At 40.8% G+C, this 16,133-nt stretch overlaps 1 protein-coding gene across 3 annotated transcripts in view; it reads left to right on the plus strand.

Annotated features, from left to right (window-relative positions):
- Positions 1–6,702: 6,702 nt before the first annotated feature.
- Positions 6,703–16,133, plus strand: part of tchp (trichoplein, keratin filament binding) — a 42,015-nt gene continuing 32,584 nt past the window's right edge. For 2 of the 3 annotated variants that reach the window (XM_069932736.1, XM_069932738.1), the window contains exon 1: positions 6,703–6,786. The gene's annotated coding sequence lies outside the window, so the exon portion shown is untranslated. Of the gene's footprint in view, positions 6,787–8,619; positions 8,861–16,133 lie in introns of those variants that run through there. The other variant, XM_069932737.1, reaches the window with a different exon arrangement.

Consider the following 16,133-nt stretch of genomic DNA (forward strand, 5'->3'; position numbering starts at 1 on the left):
TCATGATCACAATTTTTTAAAAATTCCAAAACATCTTAATTAAATTTATGGTAGGATCTGAACTTCTATCACCATACTACAGGAAGAATGTGAAGCGTTAGAATGAGAGCAGAAGTGATTCACCAGGATATTTCCTGGAATGGAGGATTGGACAGCTTGGTTTATTGTTACAAGAGCAGGGGAAGCAGAAACAGTACTTTTTCAAGGTTTATCAATTTTTGAGGTCATAGATGGCAAATTAATTTAGACATACAGCACATTTAGACAACAGGCCTTTCCAGTCCAATTGACTCTACAACCCCTGTACATGTTTTGAAGGATGGGAGGAAATTGGAGCACTCAGAGGAAACCTATGTGATCATGGGGTGAACGTGCAAACTCCTTACAAACACCTCCCATATCAACCTGGATCAGACCAAACTATTTATCACGCTTTTAGCCCACTCAATATTTAATACTTCCTCATTATCAAAGATATTTTTTTTCTAAAATTCCACTATTCACCTCCCTGAATTCTCCATTTGTGAATTTCTTCTCCATAATGAACACATTTGAGAAGTATTCCTTTACGATCTCAGCTGTAACCTCAATATCCCTGGTCCCAAATGAGCTTTCACTCTTATCATGGCTACTTTATTGCCCTCAACAGGCAAATAAAATGCATTTGGATTCCCCTTTATCCTGCCTGTCAGGATTATTTTGTGACCCTTCTTAGATCTCCATATTACTTTTATTATTATTCTCCTACATTTTATTTACCCCAATAGTGTATCTCATGCTTTCAGTTCTCTATAACTGCTTTCATTCTTCTTTATCTTAACTCCTCAGCTTTCCTTGGATGCCACCCTCGTGTTGATCCTGAATCCTCACTATTTCATGTTTGTATGACTCTCACTGGTCAAATTGTAGATTTACCTGCAAGTAGCTGCTCCAAGCCACTATTTCCATATTTTATCTTATGATTTTGAAATTGGTCTATCCCTGATTTCCAGTTCATCCTTGATCTTCTCCATAACAACTTTGCAGCTTTAATAGTTTTAGTCACAATCTCCAAAATGTTCTCCCTTTGACACTTCTACTATTTACTTGGTTACATTCCCAAATATTAGGTCCATCCAAGTAGTATCTCCAGACTGGCTCGAAAACCTCTCCTAACGCACTTTAAAAATTCTAACCTCTCTCAGCCTTTGAAGTTCAGGCATCTCAGCACATGTTGGAAAGTTGAAATCCATTGCTTTTACACTTCTCTAGCCACTACTGACAATTTGGAGGCAGATAGTCCCTAACTTTTTGTCTCTAAATTGGCCTCACATAAAGAACCTTCTTGAGTATTCTCACTCTTTAATGAAGCAATGGACATGATTAATATTGCAATGCTTCTCATTTTTACATCCCTCTCTCTCTCTCCATCATTCCTGAAAGCATTGGCATGCTCCTTTGCCTGTCCTAACCTTCTTTCAACCAAAAGAACAACAGTATAATATTTTCATGTGCTAATCAACATCATCTGCCTTCCTATGAATCATTGAGCTGTATAATATGAAAGCAAGCGCCCTTCTGTACTGATCCCATTTTTTTTCTCTTGCATACCCAACCTCCTCCAATTCTGCCACCCATCTTCTCTGGGGGTAATTTATGATCACCAATTAAACTACCACCAGCACATTTTTGTCATGTCTGAGGAATCTGGAGCACCCAGGGGAAATTTGAATTTTCAGGTGGAGAATGTCCATTCAACAGCACTCAATAGGTGCTTTTAAGCTGCAGCATCCTGGTAGCCCTCCTGGGACCCAGGTGTGATTAGTGGGGCAAAGGTGCCTTCAACACATTTTAAGCTGAGGGGGGAATAGCCCCAGTAAATCGCCAACCCGGCAATTTAAGAGGGTTCCCGCCCCTGCGATGACATGGTAAGTGACGCATCACACAAACTCATCTCTCCTGTCCCCCCCACCAACTGTCAGTCTCCCTCCCACCATCAATCGCACTCCCCACCAAACCAGAGACAGCCGACCCCTCTCCCCCTCGAGGCATCGACCTCTCACCCCACCACTTCCCCACCCTGGGCCCTGGCAGCGACCCTTCTCTGCCCCCAATCACCAAAGACACTTCAGCTGGGGTTTCCAGCTGGGTCAGTCATCTTGCTGTTCAAGCCATCGGAGGACGCATCCTGGGTAAGTTTAACTGGGTTCCCTGACTACCTGCAAGCAGGGGAGGGACCTGGTTGACTTTGAATGACACTGACCGGGTTGGACCCTTTCAAGCTGCCTTGTGAATGGAGTGCTAACGGAGCAAATTGCCCGGTTAACCCCATTTTACAAGGCAATTTGTAAGCACCTAATGTCATGATCAAACCCAGGTCTCTGGAACTGTGAGGTAAAAGTGCTAATGGCTATGCACAGGACTCCTTGTGTTAAATTCAATGTAATCTCGACTCGTATTCCTTTCTTGTGCTTTAACAAATCTATTTATGTTCTTGCTATTGGCTGACTTAGTTTTCATTCTATATTTAAGTGTTTCTCACCCTCTACTGTAATCTTATTTTGTGTCTCCTTCCTCTGCCATGTTAGGCACTTTTAAACTCTCCTCAACAAAAGTAGCAATTCCCATCCTTCCCTCTACCTTAGGGATTTGTATCCACTATTTATAGGCATCTTAGACCCACCTTTCCAGAAGTAGTCCTAGTGATTCAGGAATCTAAAACCCTCACCCAAACCATCTCCTCACCCACAGGTATCTCCTCATCCACTACCATCTCCTCACCCACTACCATCTCCGCACTCAAACCATCTCCTCATCCACAACCATCTCCTCACCCACTACCATCTCCTCACCCAAACCATCTCCTCACCCAAACCATCTACTCACTCATTACCATCTCCTCACCCAAACCATCTCCTCACCCACAGGTATCTCCTCATCCACTACCATCTCCTCACCCACTACCATCTCCGCACTCAAACCATCTCCTCATCCACAACCATCTCCTCACCCACTACCATCTCCTCACCCAAACCATCTCCTCACCCAAACCATCTTCTCACCCACAACCATCTCCTCACCCACAACCATCTCCTTACCCAAACCATCTCCTCACCTACAACCATCTCCTCACCCACTACCATCTCCTCACCCAAACCATCTCCTCACCTACAACCATCACCTCACCCAAACCATCTCCTCACCCACAGCCATCTCCTTTTATAAAAAAACCTTTATTTAAAAGAAAATAGAAACATAACATACAGTATAAATAGTCAAAGAAAATTTTTTCATTAATACCCATCCCCCTCCCACCCTTACAGTCAGCTCCCTTAAGGGGAGCAAAAAAAAAGAAAATATTGTATATATTATATGTGAAAAAGATTTTTAAATGTTAACAACATTTCAAAGTATATCTAAATGCATATATTTCAAATACGGAGACCACTTACTAACAAAAGAAGAATTATTATCATGTAAAGTATAAGTAATTTTTCCATAACAACACATACTATCAATTCATTATGCCATTGAGCTATATTAATCTCAGTATCATCTTTCCAAGTATTTGAAACTCATTTACACGCTACTGATAGTATCAAACGTACAAAAGCAATTTGAATTTTATCCAATCCCATTCCTCTTAACAAATATAAATTTCCCAACAAGAAGATTGTTAGATCTAACAGAAATTATATAATTTCTCCAAAACTACTTTAATACCTTGCCAAAATGATTGAACCTTAACACAATTCCATACAGCATGTAAAAACTTCCAATACATGAACCACATCGAAAACAAGAATCCAAATGACTAAATCCATATTTTTAAAACTTTTCCGGGGTCAAATACAATTGATGTAGAAAATTATAATTAACCATTCCATAACACACATTGATCAATTTAATTACATTATCTTGACACATACGTGCATAATCTTCTTCAAGAAAAATAAACACTAAATCACTCTCCCATTTAAGTTTAGATTTCTCCAAATTTGGCTTATCCATACTATCTTGTAACAAATTATACATAACTGAAATATAGCCCTTTTTCGGTAGAGAGGAAATCAAAGATTCAAGTCTCGACAAAGTGGGTAAAATCATCTCTTTACCATAATTATCTTTTATCAAAGCTCTAAGTTGGTAATACACAAACAAAGAATTAACAGGTATATCAAATCTTCCTCTCAATTGATTAAAAGAAAGAAATTTCCCCTCTAAAAAACAATTTTGTATTGTCTTTATACCTTTAGAATCCCAAGTCTTTAAATGATTGTTAAACATTGAAAAAGGAATAAGCTGATTATTATACAAGGGAGTTAAAATAGATAATTTATCTTTCGACCCTAACACCCCATATTTTTTAGCCAAATCTTTAATAAATGTTTCAATATCAGCATATCATATTGCTGTAACAAATTCACGTTCCAACAAAATATAAATTCATGTACTTCAACCCTAGAAATAAATGCCATCTTCACTTTAGCCCAGCTCGGAGGCTGATCTAAATCCATCAATCTACTTATAAACTTCAAATGGGCCGCTTCATAATAATTTTGAAAATGTGTTAATTGTAATCCACCCAGTGTATACTTCCATGTAAGTCTAAGCAGTGCCATTTGGGCTAATTTACCTTTCCATTAAACTCTCTCACTGCTTTATTCAAATCTTGAAAAAAAACCCTTAGAAAGTAAAAAAGGTAGTGACTGAAATAAATATTGAATTCATAGAAAAAATATTCATTTTAATACAATTAACCCAACCTATCAAAGTTAATGGAAGATCTTTCCACTTAATCAAATCTGCTTTATTCCATCTTAATATAGGTACATAATTTAATTGATATAATGATTGATAATTCGTATCCATAAACACACCTAAATATTTAATTTTACTTGTCCACCTTAATTTTGTAATTGTTTTAAATTCAGAATAATCTCCCACTCCAACAGGTAAAATTTCACTACCCACAGCCATCTCCTCACCCACTGCCATCTCCACATCCACTGCCATCTCCTCACCCATACCATCTCCTCACCCACTGCCATCTCCTCACCCAAACCATTTCCTCACCCACAACCATCTCTTCACCCAAACCATCTCCTCACCCAATACCATCTCCTCACCCAAACCATCTCCTCACCCAAACCATCTTCTCATCCACTACCATCTCTTCACCCACAGCTATCTCCTCACCCACAGCCATCTCCTCACCCACAGCCATCTTACCGATCTGTTCCTATGCTCCCTGAGATATCCAGAGATAACATTTATGATCTATCCTGCTTTTACATTGTGCTAATAGCTCCCTAAATTAAAGTTGGAGTCCCCTAGTCCACTTTTATTTCCTGTGTGTTTTTAACCTATATTTTGAATAAAGTGGAACATGCTGGAAATGGGACTCTGCAGGACCTGTGCAGCAAGAAACAAGAGTTAATGTGGCTGGTTGATGATCTTCGCTGAAATCCTTGGATCAGCGAACTGTCTTTAAAACCATAATGGCGACATTTCTTTTTTACAGAAGGTGATGAAGCGCTGGCAGATTGTTGGAGGCTTTTTAAAAGAGGCAGTTGATCCATTTCTGGAAGATGTGGGTGAGGAGATGGTAGTGGGAGAGGAGATGGTTGTAGTCGAGGAGATGGCTGTGGGTGAGGAGATGGCTGTGGGTGAGGAGATGGCTGTGGCTGAGGAGATGGCTGTGGGTGAGGAGATGGCTGTGGGTGAGGAGATGGCTGAGGGTGAGGAGATGGCTGTGGGTGAGGAGATGGCTGTGGGTGAGGAGATGGGTGTGGGTGAGGAGATGGCTGTGGGTGAGGAGATGGCTGTGGGTGAGGAGATGGGTGTGGGTGAGGAGATGGTTGTGGGTGAGGAGATGGGTGTGGGTGAGGAGATGGGTGTGGGTGAGGAGATGGTAGTGGGTGAGGAGATGGTAGTGGGTGAGGAGATGGGTGTGGGTGAGGAGATGGTAGTGGGTGAGGAGATGGTTGTGGGTGAGGAGATGGGTGTGGGTGAGGAGATGGGTGTGGGTGAGGAGATGGGTGTGGGTGAGGAGATGGCTGTGGGTGAGGAGATGGGTGTGGGTGAGGAGATGGTAGTGGGTGAGGAGATGGTTGTGGGTGAGGAGATGGTAGTGGGTGAGGAGATGGTTGTGGGTGAGGAGATGGCTGTGGGTGAGGAGATGGCTGTGGGTGAGGAGATGGGTGTGGGTGAGGAGATGGTAGTGGGTGAGGAGATGGTTGTGGGTGAGGAGATGGTAGTGGGTGAGGAGATGGTTGTGGGTGAGGAGATGGCTGTGGGTGAGGAGATGGCTGTGGGTGAGGAGATGGGTGTGGGTGAGGAGATGGTTGTAGTCGAGGAGATGGCTGTGGGTGAGGAGATGGGTGTGGGTGAGGAGATGGCTGTGGGTGAGGAGATGGTAGTGGGAGAGGAGATGGTTGTAGTCGAGGAGATGGCTGTGGGTGAGGAGATGGTAGTGGGTGAGGAGATGGCTGTGGGTGAGGAGATGGTAGTGGGTGAGGAGATGGTTGTGGGTGAGGAGATGGTTGTAGTCGAGGAGATGGCTGTGGGTGAGGAGATGGCTGTGGGTGAGGAGATGGCTGTGGGTGAGGAGATGGTATGGGACTGGGGGCGACGGGGAGCCGATTGTTCTCAGGTCCAGGCTCTCCTGCCTTGTGATTCGAAATGCGTTTTCCTGCACGGGCGAACGTTGTGTTTGGCTGCGGTCAGGCCCCGTACTGGGTTGCCATGAGCTACGTGGTCAGCGCCGAGCCAACGGTCGCGATTTGAGGAGGTAGGAAGTCGAAGGTAAGACTTTCAGCTTTTCCGGAGGGAGGGAGAGTGTGCAGTTGAGCTTGTCTGTTGATGGCTGTGGCCAGGATCCCGGGGTCGGTCACTCTCCTGGTCCACCACGTTGGGAGGCGGGGGGTCTCGGGGCCTGGAGCTGCAGCAGCAGCAGATCTTCAAAGAGGGACGTCGGAAAACAGTGCCCAGAATTGGCGTGTGTATTGTGTGCATCCGCCCCGCAGACGTCAGGGTGGGCCCATGCGCTCCAACGCCGCTTGCATCCATGACTTTATCAACTGTGATCATTCAAAATGTATAACCTGAGTTTGCTCTCCAGTGGTTTTGCACTTCCACGGTTTCAGGGAACAAACTAATTTTAGAGGTTAACACATTAATTATCCTGGAATCGTGGGACGAATAGATCAGCTGTTAACTAATTATTTAATGCAACTAATGCAAAATTAAAGATAGATTAAAATGAAACTACAGAAACCTAAAACAACTTCAAAACTAGTGGATTCATGCATATTTAGAAGGAATCTTGACCCTGTTGAGTTAGGTTGCCTGAATGTGAGATTAGGACAAAGCTTTTTAACTGTCAGATTGCATTGACGTTGGTGAAAGCCTGAATTTGCTTTTCAATTAAAAGTGGCTGGTTGCTTATGTGAACCTTTTACTTAGCAATTCAAGTATTTTTTTACATATACAGTTGATAGACAAATTGGCAAAGTGGGAGACAAAAGATACATCGATACATTAGTGACTTTTTGCCCCCATGGTAATTGTTGGTGCATTAATGTAGGTCTTGCTGACTGAGCTTCAACTGGATTGAAAAAGCCAGAGTGCTCGTGTACATTTATTGTTTCATCATCCCTGCTTGAAATGAATGTTTGCAACCTTTAGTAAAGGAAGAACTGGACTGTTATATGACTGTTATATATCAAGTCAAGTTTATTGTCATCTGATTGTACAAGTATAACCCAACAAAACAGCATCCTTTGGTCCTTGGTGCAAAATGTGCAGATCAACGAACACACAGACAGACAAATAATACATATGCAGGACAAGTATTTAATCTACACAAATAAATAAATAAAATCATATTGTTTTGTAAAAATTTAAAAGAGTCTAGGATGGTTAGTGTGTGCAGTTCCTTTGGTTATTCAACATCCTCACTGCCTATGGGAAGAAGCTATTCCTCAGCTTGGTGGTGCTGGCACTGATACTCCTGTATCTGAACCCTAACAGGAGCAGCTGAAAGATGGAGTAGAAGGGGTGCCCAATTATTTTGCGCACCCTCTTCAGGCAACGATTCTGGGAGATTACATTGATGGGGGGTAGAGAGGCTCCAATGATCCTCTCTGACACTCTTCTGGTTCTGTGAATTGACCTCCAATCCATTTCTCTGCAGCAACCATACCACACTGGGATGCAGCCAGCCAGGAAGCTCTTGATAGGTTGATATAATGGTGGCTGGTAGCCTTGCCTGCTTCAGTCTCCTCAGGAAATGCAATCGTTACGGCACCTTCCTGACAACTGAGGAGATGTTGAGTGTCCACGATAAGCTACTTGTTAAGTGAACTCCAAGGAACTTGATGCTCTCTACTCTCTTTACTACAAAATTGTTGATCTGTCAAGGAGGGTGGTCTTTTCATGATCATCTCCTTCATCTTGTCCACGATGAGACTCATGTTGTTACTCTTGCACCATTTAACGAGGTTTTCCACCTTTTTTCTGTAGTGCGAGTCATCATTGTTGCTGATGAGGCCAACTACTGTTGTGTCATATGCAAATTTAATGACACTGTTGGTTCTGGCAATGCAGTTATGGGTCAGTAGTGTGTACAAGAGTGGGCTGAGCCCACAGCCCTGAGGTGCGCCAGCATTCAGCATGACAGCGGTCGATGCTCTGCTACTGACACAGACAGACTGTGGTCTTTCCATTAGGAAATCCAGAATTTAGTTGCAGAGAGGGCTGTGAATCCCTGTGAGGATAGCTTCTCCACCAGCCTCTTGGGAATGATTGTATTAAACAGTGAGCTGAAGTCAATGAACAGCAGCCTTGCGTAGGAGGCATCATTTTCCAAGAGGACCAGGTGAAGCGACAAGGCTAATGTTATGAATCTAGAAGACCCCAAAACCCAGCAGCAATAGAAATTCACCAAGACAAATGGTTACTTAAACAAAAGTTGCTTTTAATTATCTTTAAACATGAAAACAGGATCAAACTTTAACCTATTACTATTATCTTAACTTAACTTAATCCCCTTCTAATTCTAAGTGCCCATGTATATAAGTTCAAAAAAAAGTTCACTGATTCACAGTCCAATCTCACTTCTCACTCCTCCAAGTTCACCGGTGTCAGGCAATTCTTATACTGTGCACAAAATTGAACATTTATGAATTTTAGCAGGCTTTGGTGCTTGAAAGGTAAATGATTACTGCTCAGGAAGGTTCTTGATGGTTTTCAGAGAGAGATTTGTTGCTCTTTGGACACCCACAACTGATCCCTTTCGATCAGCCACGTCAGTGTCTTGCTGAAGAAACTTGCCCCATCAGAGTTTTCCAGATGATAACCTCTTACTTTCAGGTCGCCACAAAGTTCCTTTTTGTTTCCCTTATTTCAAGTGAAACATTAATCAGCCAGTCCTCTCTCTTGTATGGACCATAAGGGTTTTGACCAGGCTGAACTAAGAACTCACAACCCATCTTCAAAATGGGGTTTTTCCCACAAGCTTGCCGGCTTATCATGTTCCAGTCCCTGCTGCTGCTGAACTGAGAAAACCACATAACCTTCTTAGAACAGCCAACTGCACTCAGACAGACTGCAGCTCCGGACCTAATCTTCTAAGTTCATTCATCTATTGCTTTCCAAAACAATAATCCATTACTCCACAGCCTGTCCAATTAACACCTACCTGAGAAGTCCTTATAGGCATTCTTTAAAGTTTTTGCAAAGGCGCTTGGATTGTATAACTTGAGCAAAGCTCTGGCATTTTAAATGAGGTATGTTTTGAAGTGTTTGTATTTGACCTACACTTAAAAACCTGCCACAGTTTATCTCCTTTAAAACCTCTATATACAATATAAAATATAACGTAATCCGTCACACTATAACATCATCTGTGGAATGGTTTCTTCTAAAGACAAATTGAAATGAGTGCAGCGTCTCTGCGAGGTGTGCTTTGATGCGTTTCATCACCAGACACTCAAAGCATTTCATAATAGTGGGGATCAGTGCCATGGTAGTAATCATTGAGGCCTGTTGTTGTTGTCCTCTTGGGTACCAGGATGATGGTGGCTGTCTTGAACCCTGCAGGAATGATGAAATGCTGCAGTGAGGTGTTGAAGATGTCCAGGAAGACCTCTGTCAATTGGTCTGCACAGTTTTTTTTGAGAATTTTATTTAAAAAATTTTCCACACACGTAATCATAGCCAAATGCAGAATAGAGCATTCAAATATTAGTATGAAATCCATTATACATGATGGCATACAACTCCAACCCCCTTCCCCATGAAAAAAAACCCAAGAAAAGAAAAAGAAATAAGAAATTAAAAAAGTAGAGAAAAAGAAAGATAAAGAAAAGAAACAAAAACAAGAATAGAAACCTGGTTGCCAGAGGACACCTCTCACCACACAGCTCTGACCCTTTGTATCTTAACGCTTCCAAGGAGGTTAACAAGGTTTGAAGTTTAGGGAAAACATCCATAAATTAATTCCAGCAATTTTTAAATTCAGGTGCCAAAAACACTTAATATTTATTTCTCAGATTAAAAGTAATCTTTTCAAGAGGAACATAGCTATGCATTTCTGCATTCCTTCGCTCCATACCTAGATGGGTGCCTGATTCCCATGTTACTGCAGTACATTTTCTTGCTACTCCTAAGACAATCTTTACAAATTCTTTTGATATATAGATCATTTTAATTTTGGTCTTATCCCTTCAATGTTACCTAATAAAAATAACTGGTTTTGTGGAATTTTAATTCTTATAACCTGTTCTAAAAGAATGCCAAATTTATCTAAAAGGATCTCACTTTAGGGCAGGATCAAGCAGAAAGTAAAAAAAAAAGCACCTATCTCCTGGCCACATCTAAAACACTGGTCTGATAAATCTGATTTCAATCTATTTAACTTCTGTGGTATGAGATATAGTTGATGTAAAAAATTATATTAAAATAATCTGTACCTAACATTTATAATGTTTGTCATTGTATGTTGACATACTGGTAACTCTGACCAATTTTGTTCATCAATTTATTTAAATCCATCTCCCTTCGCTGTCTGGATATATATATCCGGTGTTTGGGATTCCCCTTCTGCAATAAAGTATACATATCTGAAATAAATTTCTTTATATATCTGTTATGAATCAGCATTTCCACATCACCACTTTTCGTTAATAACATTGTTGGACCCCGTTTATCTCTTAAGTAAGCCCTTAATTGATAACAAATAAGTATATTATTTTGTATCCCATATTTATTTTTAATTGTTCAAATTACATTTTTTTTCCTTTCTGAGACCAAATGTTTAAATATTGATTATCCATTGAAAATGAAATAAGTTGATTTTGTATCAAAGACATTTTAGGCAGGACAACCCCCCCACCCCCCCACCTTAGTTCCCATTTTGTTGTTTACATTATTCCAGATATTAATCAAATGTTTCAATAAAGTGCTTCCCTCTCACCAGATATTAATTTTGATTCCCATTTATATATAAAGACTTTCTATATTCTCTCTCCTATTTTATTAATTTTTATTTTAATCCATGCCGGCTTTTCTCCTTCATAAAAAAATGAAACGAGAAACCTCATTTGAGCTGCCTTATAATAATTTTTGAAATTTGATAACTGTAAACCTCTGAACTCAACTTCCATGTCATTTTACCTAAAGAAACTCTCAACATGTTACCCTTCCAAAGATATATTTATTTAATTATTGAAAAAACTTTTGTGATATCATTAATAGATAAGGATTATACTCTAGAAAATATATTCATTTTAACACAATTAACCCTACCAAATAATGTTAATGGCAGTATCTACCACTTGTTCAAATCTTCTCCAATTTTCTAAAATAATTTAATTTATATTAATTATTGAATTTATTATATGCCCGTATCCCTAAATATTTTATTCCATTCATCGGCCATTTAAATTGGGTATCTTGTTGGCACTGAATGTAATCCCCTAGAGTAAGGAGCATAATTTAACTTTTATCCCAATTTACTTGTAACCCAATACTTTCCCATATTCCTCCAGTCTTAAGTAAAATTTATGTAATGAACCTATTGGTTCTGTCATGTACATCAAAACAGCATCAGCAAATAAAATTAATTTTACATTCCTCTTGATTAACTGTAAATCCTTTAATATCAGATCAGATCAAATCAATATTACATGTGGTTCTATCACTAAAATAAATAGAGGAGGTGATTATGGAAATCCTTGTCTACTAGATCTGGTTAACAGAAATGGTACTGAAACCTGCCCATTTGTTAAGACTTTAGCTTTAGGTTTATTATTATAAGGCTGTCACCCAATTTGAAAATACCTGTCCCATCCCAAATCTTTCAAACACCTTAAACAAAAAGTCCCATTGTAATCTAGCAAATGCTTTTTCTGCATCCAAAGCCACTTCCACGCTTAGATCTCCCCTCTTTTATGCTAGATGAATTATTCTAAGTAATCTAGTTACATTATCCACAGATTGTCTCGTTTTAACAAACTGTGTCTAATCTATGTTTATCAACTTAGGTAAAAATTTTGAAAATCTATGAGCAGCAATAGAAATTCACCAAGACACATGGTTACTTAACAAAAGTTGCTTTTAATTATCATTAAACATGAAAACAAGATCAAACTTTCTTCTTTGGCTTGGCTTCGCGGACGAAGATTTATGGAGGGGGTAAAAGTCCACGTCAGCTGCAGGCTCGTTTGTGGCTGACAAGTCCGATGCGGGACAGGCAGACACGGTTGCAGCGGTTGCAGGGGAAAATTGGTTGGTTGGGGTTGGGTGTTGGGTTTTTCCTCCTTTGCCTTTTGTCAGTGAGGTGGGCTCTGCGGTCTTCTTCAAAGGAGGTTGCTGCCCGCCAAACTGTGAGGCGCCAAGATGCACGGTTTGAGGCGTTATCAGCCCACTGGCGGTGGTCAATGTGGCAGGCACCAAGAGATTTCTTTAGGCAGTCCTTGTACCTTTTCTTTGGTGCACCTCTGTCACGGTGGCCAGTGGAGAGCTCGCCATATAACACGATCTTGGGAAGGCGATGGTCCTCCATTCTGGAGACGTGACCCATCCAGCACAGCTGGATCTTCAGCAGCGTGGACTCGATGCTGTCGACCTCTGCCATCTCGAGTACTTCGACGTTAGGGATGAAAGCGCTCCAATGGATGTTGAGGATGGAGCGGAGACAACGCTGGTGGAAGCGTTCTAGGAGCCGTAGGTGGTGCCGGTAGAGGACCCATGATTCGGAGCCGAACAGGAGTGTGGGTATGACAACGGCTCTGTATACGCTTATCTTTGTGAGGTTTTTCAGTTGGTTGTTTTTCCAGACTCTTTTGTGTAGTCTTCCAAAGGCGCTATTTGCCTTGGCGAGTCTGTTGTCTATCTCATTGTCGATCCTTGCATCTGATGAAATGGTGCAGCCGAGATAGGTAAACTGGTTGACCGTTTTGAGTTTTGTGTGCCCGATGGAGATGTGGGGGGGCTGGTAGTCATGGTGGTGAGCTGGCTGATGGAGGACCTCAGTTTTCTTCAGGCTGACTTCCAGGCCAAACATTTTGGCAGTTTCCGCAAAGCAGGACGTCAAGCGCTGAAGAGCTGGCTCTGAATGGGCAACTAAAGCGGCATCGTCTGCAAAGAGTAGTTCACGGACAAGTTGCTCTTGTGTCTTGGTGTGAGCTTGCAGGCGCCTCAGATTGAAGAGACTGCCATCCGTGCGGTACCGGATGTAAACAGCGTCTTCATTGTTGGGGTCTTTCATGGCTTGGTTCAGCATCATGCTAAAGAAGATTGAAAAGAGGGTTGGTGCGAGAACACAGCCTTGCTTCACGCCATTGTTAATGGAGAAGGGTTCAGAGAGCTCATTGCTGTATCTGACCCGACCTTGTTGGTTTTCGTGCAACTAACCTTACTTTAACCCCCTTCTAATTCTAAGCACAGATGTCTTTTGTGTGTATAAGTTCAGAAAGTTTCTTTGATTCACAGTCCAATCTCACTTCTCAGTCCTCCAAGTTCACTGGTATCAGGTAATTCTTATACTGTGCACAGAATTTAACATTTATGAATTTCACCAGGTGTTGGTGCTTGAAAGATAAATAGTTACTGCTCAGAATTGTTCTTGTTGGTGTTCAGAGAGAGAAATTTATTGCTTGTTGGACACAAACTGATTTCAACTGATCAGCCACATCAGGGTCTTACCGAGAAACTTGTCCCATCAGGGTTTTCCAGATGATAAGTTTCTTTCAGGTCACCACAGAGTTCTTTTTTAATTTTCCTTTATTTCAAATGAAACATTAATCAGCCAGTCCTCTCCTCTTGTATGGACCTTAAGGGCTTTGACCAGGCTGAACTAAGAACTCACAACCTGTCTTCAAAATGGGGTTTTTCCACAAGCTTGCCAGCTTCTCATGTTCCAGTCCCAGCTGCTACTGTAGAACTGAATTCTCTTTCTCTCTTTCTCTCTCACTCAGAGAAAACCACATGACCCTCTTAGAAAAGCGCTCTGCCCTCAGACAGACTGCGGCACCGGACCTAATCTTCTAAGTCTGTTCATCTGTTGCTTTCCATTACTCCTCAATATGTCCAATTAACACCTACTTGTGAAGTCCTTATAGGCATTCTTCAAAGTTTTTGCAAAGACACCCGGAGCCCGGACTGTCTGGCTTGAGCAGACTGTCTGGCTTTTTAAATGAGATCTGTGTTGAAGTATTTGTATCTTTTTGTGACCTACACTAAAAAATCTGCCACTATTTATCTCATTTAAAACATATCTATATAGAATATAAAATATAATATGTCACACAATTATCTTGTAATCTATATTTAACAGTGAAATAGGTCTATATGACAATGGTTTTAACTTCTGGCTTTTTTTGGTATCACCTTTATTATCACAGTAGTAAATGATTCCGGGTAAAATCAGCAAATTTTAAAATTCTTTATAAAATTCAGGTGGGATTTATTACTCTGTAATGAGCTCAGTGCTTCCCTCATCTCCTTTGGGGTAAAAGGGGCATCCAGCTCCACTTGCACTTGTAAAGTTAACCTTGGTAATCTAATTTGTGACAAAAAATTATTTTATTAACGTCAATTTATATCACTTAGAATAAAATTGCTTAAGTCATTCTTTGATTTCTTGAGGTTTATAGGTAGTTGCATTTAACTCTAATTTAATTGTATTAATCGTTCTTGAAACTTGTTCTGTTTTCAACTGCCAAGCAAGGACCTTTTGAGCCCTTTCACCTATAACTCAGTGGTTCTCAACCTTTTTCTTACCACTCACATATCACTTTAAGTAATCCCTATGCCATCAGTGCTCTGTGATTAGTAAGGGATTGCATAAGGTGGTATGTGAGTGGGAAGGGAAGGTTGAGAATCACTGCTCTGGACTCAATTGTTACTGAAATATTTTGCTTGAGAAAAATTGTCATTGGCCCATTTCCTTTGGAGTTATGTAACCATGCACATATCAAGCCAATTAGGTCCGATTTAAACAATGGTTTTTAAACTTTTTCTTTGCACCCACATACCACTTTGAGCAATCCCTTACTAATCACAGAGCCCCTATGGCATAGAAAATACTTAAAGTGGTATGTGAGTGGAAAGAAAAAGGTTGAGAACTACTGACCTAACTCATTATTGCTTTCTCTGTCCGATATGTTTGTAATGCATTACACTGAAGATTCTTATTTATAAGTCTTCTGCGTTTTTCCTCGGAGCTCCGTATTTGTAGATCTTCTTCTAAATATGTTATTGTGTCGGTGTGAGCAGTGGAAGAGACACAGCCACCAGGTTGAGGGTCGTTAACGACTGTTTTAATTCAAATTCAGCACGCCCCTTTAAGGGCAGCATGAGCTCAGTCATCTGGTGCATTGTGACATCATAATCGCTGCCCAGGGCGCGTGCTGGAGTCAGAGAGAAACCTCTGACAACGCCACGTGGCAATTCAAGCAGGGTTGGTTCGCCATGAGGATGTGTGCCGCCACACAATCTCTTTTTTCAATTGGTCTCATTCTTTCACATAGTCCTTCTTAATTTTAGAAGTATAACTTATAATTTGTCCTCTTAAATATGCTTTCCTTACATCCCATAAAATAAATTTATTGTTAACCAAATTATAATTAGTCTTGAGAAAAATTTGA

Source organism: Narcine bancroftii, chromosome 4, assembly GCF_036971445.1.
Source record: "Narcine bancroftii isolate sNarBan1 chromosome 4, sNarBan1.hap1, whole genome shotgun sequence".
In the NCBI taxonomy this organism is placed as follows: domain Eukaryota; kingdom Metazoa; phylum Chordata; class Chondrichthyes; order Torpediniformes; family Narcinidae; genus Narcine; species Narcine bancroftii.